Below are 10,669 nucleotides of genomic sequence, written 5' to 3'. Positions count from 1 at the left end.
GGCTAGTTTTTGTATTTTTAGTAGAGACGGGGTTTCACCGTGTTAGCCAGGATGGTCTCGATCTCCTGACCTCGTGATCCGCCCATCTCAGCCTCCCAAAGTGCTGGGATTACAGGCTTCAGCCACTGCGCCCGGCCTTAATTTTTAAAAAATGATATTTTAGTGAAATGCTTTGAAGTCAGCAAGACCAAAGGTAGAAACCGATTTCCATCACTTCCTGCTGTGATTTTTCAGTGGGAGAAGCCGAATGTCCCTCGGCCAGCTTCTTCACATGCAGTCATCCAGATTTGGTGTGGCTTCTGGGTGTTCCGTATGTCACAGGTGTACCACAAATGACAGTAATTATTAGGAGACATGAAATCAGCCTTTAGCTCTGATAAACATTTGACTACAAATGGATGTGTGGAGCTGTACTTTTTCATATGCATATAGATACATAGACAATTTTTATTCTTATCTACAGACATAGTCATACTCCATTTTACCATGAAGTGTGAAAAGAATAAATAGGCAATTATAATAATTTTAAACACCTGTAAAACTAATAAAATAGCCTCAAAATGTATAAAGCAAAAATTTACAAAATCAGAGAAAAAAGTAAACTAATCTACCAAGAGCAATTTCAACTCCCCATCTTGCTACTGATAGGCCAAGCAAATAAAATAAAAATGCAAACAAGAAAAGATGTAAAGGATTTGAACATCGTAATTAGTAATCTTGGCCTAATTGAAAAACAGAATTCCACACGCAACCATTAGGTGGAAGAATATTCTTCTGAAGTGCGTGTGGAATATTTATAAAAATCATGTGTCAGGCAACCTCCAAAGATTTCAAAGAAGAGGTATCACACAGATGCATGTTCTTTGATCACAACATAATTTATCTTAAAAGTTCATCACAAAAATGTAAATTAAAAGGTACCACACATAAGATAACTTATATGTTCCCCTCTATGTGTCCATGTGTTCTCATAATTTAGCTCCCACGTACAAGTGAGAACATGCAGTATTTGGTTTCCTATTCCTACATTACTTTGCTAAGGATAATGGCCTCCAGCTCCACCTATGTCCCTGCAATGGTCATGATCTTGTTTTTCATGGCTGCATAGTATTCCATGGTGTATAAGTACCACATTTTCTTTATCCAGTCTACCACTGATGGGCATTTAGGTTGATTCCACGTCTTTGCTGTTGTGAATGCTGCTGCAATGACTATTCACATAAATGTGTCTTTATAATAGAATGATTTCGATTCCTTTGGGTATATACTCAGTAATGGGATTGCTGGGTCGAATGGTATTTCTATCTTTAGGTCTTTGAGGAATCGTAACGCTGTCTTCCACAATGGCTGAACTAATTTACACTCCACCAACAGTGTAAAAGCGTTCCTTTCTCTCCACAACCTCACCAGCATCTGTTTTTTTGTTTTTTGAGTTTTTGTTGTTATTGTTTGTTTGTTTGGGGTTTTTTTTTGTTTTCTTCTTGTTTGTTTTGTTTTGTTTTTTTCACTTTTTAATAATAGCCACTGTCTGGGCACTGTGGCTCACGCCTATAATCTCAGCACTTTGAGAGGCTGTGGTCGGCGGATCATGCAAGTTCAGGAGTTCGAGCCCAGCATGGCCAACATGACGAAACTCTGTCTCTACTAAAAATACAAAAATTAGCCAGGCATGGTGGTGCATGCCTGTAATCTCAGCTAGCAATAATCCCCTTCCCTGTATCCACACCCATGTGTAATTCTCTTCTACACTGAGTCTGGCACTAGCCATGTGGCTCCATTTGGCCAATCTAATGGCAGGTGCATGGCACAGGCAATGACTTGAACAAAGACTTGGGCAGTAGGGCTTGCCTCTTTCCTCTTGCTCTTTGGAAGCCCCTGAACTCCATGCAAAGAAGCTCAGGCTAACCTGCCAAATGAGAGGAGACAGTCGAGTGACATGGCACTCCACTCAACAGCCATGGTGGACAGTCTGCCAACTGGCCACACACATAAATGTGGCCATTTTGAGTAATCCAGTGATTAACTAACATGCCAGTAGACCACACAAACATGAGACAGACCAGCAGAGATGAACTGGGAAACCTAGGTCAGAAGACCCAAGACCTGACCCACACAATTATGAGCTAAAAAAAAGAGTAGTTCAAATCTGTTAAGTTTTTAGTTATTACATAGCACAAGTTAATTGATACAACCTTCTTCCAGGCATATGAAAGTTTGGCATGGCTATGTAAGGTAACATAGCAGATGGTATTTTCCACACATGGGGGCAATCTACATTTCATCCCATGTATGCTTAACATTCCTTTTATCAAGTTAGGTTCTATCCCCTTGGACTGACCACCTACCTGAGAGGGTCTTCATGATGTCTCAATTAATAGAGTATGGCAGAATTCCCTGACTTGAGAGACAGTGTCATAAAAGTGCCATGCAATTCCATCTTTTTCTTTTAGGATGATCATTCTTGAAACCAGCTCCCATATCAAGAGAAAGTCAAGTAATCATGTAGAGAGGCCACATGAAGGTGTTCTGGCCAGCAGTGCCGGCTGAATCTCAGCTGCAAGCCAGTATGACCACCAGACAGGGAAGTGAGCAAACCTTCAAGGGAGGCAAGACACAGCCTTCAAACCACCCCAGCCAATGCATGGGGCAAGGAAGAGCCACCACTGGCAAATGTGCCCAAACTGCAGGTTCAGAAGGAAGATATATGACGGTGGTGTTTCCAGTCACTAAGTTTTGTGGTGGTTTTTAAGGCAACCAAAGACAACTAAGAACATTTGCTCTGGCCAATGAAAAATGAATGAAAGTGATGTGTCATTTCCATGTGGAAAGTGTTCATCGCCAGTAGTTAAGACATGGAAGCAAGCTTTTCTTCTCTGGTGCAACAATGAGGAAAGAAGTGTGTTGTGGGATGTGCCCTCCTTCATCCTGAATCCCTGAGTGACAGGGCTGCCAGCAGAGTCCCTCTACTGACTCATCTTTACCGTGTATCCTGAGCAAAATATAAACCTTTGTTGTGTTGTGTTAATCCAGGAAGACTGTGGAGTTGTTTCCATGACATAATCTAATATGTTCTGATTGACGTAACAGGAGATAATAAAGATAAAAACACACACAAGAAAAGTAATGGATAAGATAAACAAAGAAGGATGGTTCTTGAAAAAGCTAAAAGGAAGACTTCTGGTGAGATTATACAAGAAGGCATATAAAAACAATGCTATAAATAAAAATCAAAAATAAAGCATATGTAAAACATCAAAAGGTGAACATTATTATCAAAATGAGCATGCAGTTAAATTTGAGAATTTGGATGAAATGCAAAAATTCCTAGAAAAACATCTTACTGAAACTGACCCCAGAAATAAAATTAGAAATACTAGACAATCTTACTACTATCAAATATACTGAAACAGAAGTTTCAATCTCCCCATAAATAAATAAAAAATACTTATTACAGAGCTTTAGTAAGAGAGTGTGTGTGTGTGTGTGTGTGTGTGTGTGTGTGTGTAGCATTGAAAGGATAAAAACAAAACAAAACAAAAACTTAGTCAATGTGGCAGAACAGCCCATAACCAATCAACCATATGTAGTAATTGAAATGGATCAGTGGCAATTGATTCTCCTCAAGGAAAAAATAGGCAAATGAATCTCAATTTCTGTAACACACCACACATATATATCATTTATATGTATGTGTGTATACATAATAAAATGAACAAAAAGACAAGTAAAAGAATGATAAAACTCAATTTCAATGCAAAGTTTACATTTGAGGATAGACAGTAGAATGGAATGAGTTGAGCATATAGAAAGAAATTTGCTATTAGAGATATTCTAGTTCAAAATGGATTCATGAAAATTTATTTTACTATAAATGAGCCACATAGAGATCAATGAGGATTATGCCTGAGAATCAAATATTAATCAAATTTGTGAGAATCAATTAATCAATATCAATCACTATTATCAAATGAGTAATTCTATTTTATGCACCTAAAATTCAATTCCAAAGAGTATGGAGGTTATGTATTTGAATTCACTGCAAGTCAATGATGGGAAAGAGTTAGATATTAGGTTGACCATATGTCTGGACTCTGCTAAGATTTCCTCATTATCTGTTTTATTCATGTTAACCTGATCTCCGTAGTTAATTTTCAATATTAATAACTTTAATTCATTCTAGTAATGGACTAGTCTAAAATTTTATTTATTTCATAATGTCCATAGATCATTAGTAACTTCATATTTTAATTATTTGCTCTTGTTTTCTCTATACACCTAAAAAAAAACACAGGACACTAAACACCCACACACATACACACACACATATATACACACACATAATATAATTCAGTGTTAGGAGAAAGCACACAGGAATAAAAACCAGTATCTTTGAGCCCTGGCTTGTCCTAGCTCCAATACCCCAGCATCATTATGTCTGAGGGACAGCAAAGGACATTGATATAAATGGGTAGAATTCATAATTCCAAGATCTTGCAGTCAGGGTTCCCATTACAATAGTGCTGATCTGCCATCTTTTCTACCAGAAACTTTCTATGGGGTGATGACGCTAGAGACCTGATTTATTCACAGGACTCTCCCAGAAAATAATGATCATCTTGAGAAATCTTGAGAATTTCAACATTTTAAAAAGAAACTATAGTATTATACTTTCTGTTTATATGTTTCAAATGCAATAAATTATTTACTCAACATATTTTAATTGCCCTATAATTGAACTATCCCATTTCCAGCACCAAGCTTTTCAGAAGTGACTTGGTTCAACTCTGAGATACAATCTGCCTTACACATCTCTATGAGCCATGGTCAGGTCTGTGTTTTCATTCTCTATGTCTTGGCACAGTTGTTCTAGAACTCTGGGCAGAGTCAGAAAACTAGCTGGTAAAGCTGCCCACAATGGCTTTTTGGGTTGAGGTTTTTCTTACGGTGTCTAGCCCACTCTCACCTGTGTCTGGCTCCTAGAGACAGAAGTATAAGCAGAAGCAAAAAGAGGGAACCAAAAAAACTATGTCTAACATTGCCAAAAACAGCTGTACAAAGGAAATCTTCTCCCAACCCTCTTTTCATCCTCTCCCTTGTGATTTTTTTTATCGTATCCTTATACCAAAAAAGGACTGAAGAATTAGCACAGGCTTAGTTTTGTCAAATGGACCAAACCCATGAGCTAACTTAATAATCCTTTTCTGTCCTCCCAAACTTCTGGATATAAGGCACAGAGTCATGGAAGAGACTTTAAGATGAGGGGAGCCACTCAGGAAGATCCAGAAAGTGGAGAGGGTCAGAGGTGAATGCCCTCAGCTCTCGTGGTCCTTAGATATGATAATGATCATGATGATGGCCTGCCCTGAAGCAGTCAACAGTATTTAAGGGATCATGTCAACATGCAGGGGTGAGCCAGTTCAGGGTGGAGTGCCATCCAGGGTGATGTCAATCATGGTGCTTGCCCCCCGCCCAGCCCTCCAACCCAGGTGCTCTAAATACTCAATGAAGGAAGAAATGAGTCGGGTTCAATGAATTGTCTCGATGTCAACACCAAGTGGTAGGAAGAACCCGTATACCAGTGGAGTATGCCCAGCATCCAGCTCGGACTCTCCTGTCACTAACAATTCCTGATGAAATACATCACACACAAAACACCTTCAACACAGCTCTAATAGTGTTGCTCCATTTTTAGTAGAATATTCGGTTTTAAATTATCAGTAAGAATCACGGCTTAATAGGAATGATTCTCACACCCATGGTGCATATGCCAGGACTTCTCAGACAACAAAAGCAGAGCCACAGTCAAGGCTCCACTTGATGGGGAAGACACTGGGGACATTTAGCATAATGAAAATAAATACTGCCAGCAAGTCAGTGAATTAATTACGAGGAAGCATCTCTATGGAATTCCTTTAACTCTGGAAGAGAAAAGCATTGAGAGGTAACTCCATTACACAGAATGAAGATTGAGGCTGTTCATATTAGTAAGAAATTTCAACAAGAAAACCTGCTATTTTCCAAGACCAGAGCTGGGAATTCTAGACCTGCAATATTCTCTAGCAAAGTCACCCAGGGAAACTCAAAAGCCCTGTGACCCTGTGACAACGTAGCAGTTGCATGACCTTGAAGAGATGAGTTCACTTCTCAGGGTCTCAGTATCATCATCTGTAGAGTGATCACCTTTCTGGCTCTAATGCAATGTGACTACAGTATTCTTTCACAGTAACAGTGAAAATGCAGCTACAAAGACCTAGGAACAGCTAACAGTCCTGGAGGCTTACTTTATGCCAGGCATTATTCTAAGGACTTTGCATGTACTAATTGAGACCATCAACTTACAAGGCAGGTACCATGCCATTTTACAAACAAGGAAACTGAGACATAGGTTAAACAATTTTCCCAAGGTCACAGAAGTAGAAATGGACAAAGCCACAATTCCCACACAGCAGATGCTCTCAATCATTTCACTCCACTGTCCTTTTAAAACAGGAAAGGAAGGTGCCATGTATATATTTAATCATACATTTCAGTATCCAAAGGATGCTTCCAAATCCTTTCTTGCTAGGCCCCTAAATTGCAACCATCTTTCCTGCAGAAAATTACAGTTTTTCCATGGCCTTTGTTATACCACAAGTAAATTATAACTAAAATGACTTAGAGAATTACTGGTTGCAAATTACAAGCACCTGCAGAGTAAGATTTCTTTCGCATATAGAAATGCATAAAAAGATGAATCTTTAGCTACTTTTACTGCAATACCTAAGAACATGCTCTATTCCCTTCCACACTCAGAATCATGAAACTAGAGAAAGCATGCACAGAATTTCCTGCTCCTTAGAGGGGATGCTGGGTACATCTGTCTGCCCTCCCATACTCCAGTCCCCAAGAAAGGAGGGGATTCTTCCACCTATTGGGGGTGCTGAAAGACTGTCTGGAATAACACAGTTGGTTGCAGTCTACAAATAATTGGGTATGTTAATTTGTTTTGGAAGAATAAAATTCTTTCTTGATGTACAGATAAAAGAACCTCTCTGATAAATCTGCCCTTCGAAAAAATATCTGATGTTGGAAAATTGATTCATAATAAAAAATACTTCTGGTTATTTTTTAAATATCTAGTTCATTATATCACCATAAAAGAAACAAGGTGGGTCATATTCTCAGTCACAACTATTTATAGTTAATAAAAGTGCATACTCTTATTTTAGTATCATACTAAAAAACACAAATATCTACTTTACTTCTCTATCTGACTACTTAAAATTATGGAATACAATTTTTTCATTTATATTGAAATATTGACTATTCCTAATCATAAATTTTAGCCAAAACAAATCTGGCTGGAGGCAGCTGGTATTCTGACAAAATGAAAAAAAATTATGTCAACCTTTCCTAACACTGACAGGCAAATTTTGAAAACAGCTGGCTGATTTTGGATATAATAAATGAGAGTATTAAATTCTGAAAAAGGGTTTTCATGCATTCAGTAATAAAAATCAGTTCCAAAAAAACAAAGTAGAAAAAGAAAAAACAAAGAGAAAAGAAAAAAAATTAAAAACCAAGTTACATGATAAGACTTATAACTTAAAATTTCATTTCATTAGTTCTAAGTTTTCTGATGCCAGGGGTCAAGTTTATTTTGTTCCCCATGCCCAGAATTATTGCCGTTCCTGGCACTTGGTAGGCACTCAACGGGTTGATGGTGAAAAAATTATAAATCACATTTTTCATGAATACTCTCCATGATAAACAGCAGAAACTATTACTCATATTATTAAACACTATTTAAATTCAAGACATGCCATCGAATTTTCTATTTACTGAGTTTCATGTCTTCAGATAATTCTTCACAAATATGGGATTAAAACTCCTTAATTGTTTTCATGTAGAAATTAACCAAGATTGTGAAGTTTCAATTCAGGATTTATTTTTACAGTATATAAAACTTTGAGGATTACTTTAATTTTAGGGCCAACAATGCAGAATCATGAATTGATCAAAGGTTGAAATTAAATGAAATCACTTTGTGAACAATGTCAATCAGGGAAATATTAAATCAAAATGAAGCTTGCTTTTTTCTTTTTAGTATGCATTCCAAATCACTTCTACAAAGGCAATTACATACATCAAAAAAAATCTCTATGTACTAGCATTATGCTAAGAGCATTTTGTAGGCCAAATGCTGTTTTGCTCTAGGAGGCTAGGGATGTGCTTTAAGAAAATTGCCAAACTTCTATAAGAACCGATGAAAGTCTAACGGAAATCAAAATCAGGCAGATTCAGGGGGAAAAAAGGAATCTGTCCAAGATTTTAGGCAGCAAAAACAGATCTGCTTAGCTCCTGAATTGCATGGTAGCCCAGCTATTCAAGTAAAGTGCTCCAGCATGGAAACCTTGGCAGGGTCCCAAAGCAGCCATTCCCACCTCCTAAGGTAGACCTCTCTGAAGCCAAGCCCTGCCAGCCCAAGAAATGAACTCATCTCTAATTCCACAAACACAGCTTTACCTTAGCCCTATTCTATCTTCAAATGTCCCTACCCCAGTCATCATTGACTATCTAGATGGAGAACATGTTTTAGAAAGCAGAGATGTTGGTTATGGTGCTTCCAAAATCAAAATAGAAACAAGTTGTTGGGGGCCCAACATCATCCCAGTCCCGACTCAGGTCCACTTTCAGAATACAGGGCACACTGCTCTTAGGCATAGCTCCTTCCGACTTGGTCCTGCAGCTGGTCTCTGCCTGAAGGTGGCTTTTCTACCAGACTGAGTTACCCTCCCTGATTCTGGAACATTTCTGCACAGCTTATCTCTTTGAAGGGTGGACATAGTAGACATGAGACCATGAATTAGGTACGGCCAAGAACAGGATTCATTTCACTATCTCTGGACCTCACCATAGGTGACAGCCATGTTGTGGGAAATGCCCACTTTGTGCTTAAAATGATTTAGCCGAAGGCAAGAGGAGCATGAAAATGATTGATTTATCAAGGAAAAGTAAAGATGTTTGGATAACGTTGTGAAAAGAATACCACTCCCACAGATGCACCAAGCAAACAGGAACATAACGGAATTGAATATAGAAACACAAACATAAAAAGCAAAGACAATTCAAAGAAGGGTACTTTAAACCCAATCATGCTAAATCTGAGTGACCCATTCAAGAAGCTCCATCAACGAAGTTTAAGAAATTAGAATTCTCTATCACAGAAAACAAAGTAGTGTGTGCAAGGGAAGCATGAACTTCACACTTGTCTTGAGATATATTAATGCTGCTAGAAATAGGTCATCACCTGCTCCTTTCCATTTAGAAGAGAACAAGCCAGAGCAGGTTTGAATTACAGGTTCAAGAGAATCGCAAGCCGAAATGCCCCAGCAGAGCAGATTTCCAGAGGAAAACTCTGATGTTTGTTTTCTTCCTGGCAAGTGAAAAACAGTAAGTAGATGTCTTTAGAGATCCTGCTTGCCCCTGAGACTGAGCAGAAGTCTCTCCCCAAGTCCTTTTTGTTCCTAAAAGTAGTAAAGAGAAATAAAAATGCCTTTCCAGAGAGCACAGAAGGCTGGTTCCATGTGGAGAGAGTGAGGGCTGCTCCGGACTACACACATCCGCACATCCAGACTACAGGGATCAAAAGGCACTCTCTGCCCTAGGTTTGATAGTACAAGAGCCAGTGTGTGATCTGTGACTTCATGGCCGCCTACATTCTATTTTCTATTCTTACCTCATTGAACTCAATCCGGAGACGGCTACCATTGAGTGGTGTGGGGAAATTTTTTTATTTTTTAAAAACATGATGGTAACAATTCTTCCCATGCATAACATTTGAACACCATCTGGCTCTGGATATCCGAAACAAATTGCCAAATACCAAGGACAGCTATTTTATGCATGGTGAAACATAAGCAAAATCCACTTCTTTGGTGGTGGACACATATAAATATAGGCACATATTTATATTCTAAGCTAAAAAAAAATCACCCAGAGGAGACATTCACAGATCAACCACTGACTAAAAAAAAAAAAAAAACTCGCTGGATAATCGATGCCTCGCACAAAATCTGCACATGCATGTCACAGGCAGTGCAAAAGTTTGAACCACACACTCAGAGATCAGTAACAGGAAGTTATCGCCATCTACAGACTTCCCCTCACTTTTCAAGGGAGCGAGCCAAGGATTTCTGCTGGAAAAATATAAACTGGCAAAACTGGCTGTTGAGCTGCATTATACTCCTAGTGATAAATCCACTTTAATAACCTGTCCAAAACCCTAACCACGTTTCTTCTCTAGAAACGGGAAAGCAACCGTCCATCCCAAACGCTTCTTAACTGTAGACCCTGAGATCAAAGATTCACAAGTGAACACCCCATCACTTTCTGTCTATCGGGCTGAAGGGCTAAATGATTTTAGCAAAGGCAAAGATGTATACTTAATTTTTCTTCTTCATTTTCTTTGTCATTAACCACTTTCCCAAGGCAGGCTTTCTGCAGAGTTGAATAACGCCCAATCCAAACGAAAATGCCAGCTGCGTGGCCGTGCCAGCGGAACCGGGCAGGAGACAGCCACTCGCCCAGGAAGCCCAGGGCTGATTCTGGGGAGACCTATTCGAGCGCTGCGGGCAGCGGCGCCCGGCAGAAAGAGCAGAGTTTGTCAGCGGTGCGCAAAGATGCAAAA

The sequence above is a fragment of the Colobus angolensis genome, unplaced genomic scaffold, assembly GCF_000951035.1.
Source record: "Colobus angolensis palliatus isolate OR3802 unplaced genomic scaffold, Cang.pa_1.0 Scaffold196, whole genome shotgun sequence".
In the NCBI taxonomy this organism is placed as follows: Eukaryota; Metazoa; Chordata; class Mammalia; order Primates; family Cercopithecidae; genus Colobus; species Colobus angolensis.
Note: the sequence above shows the minus strand (reverse complement) of the source record.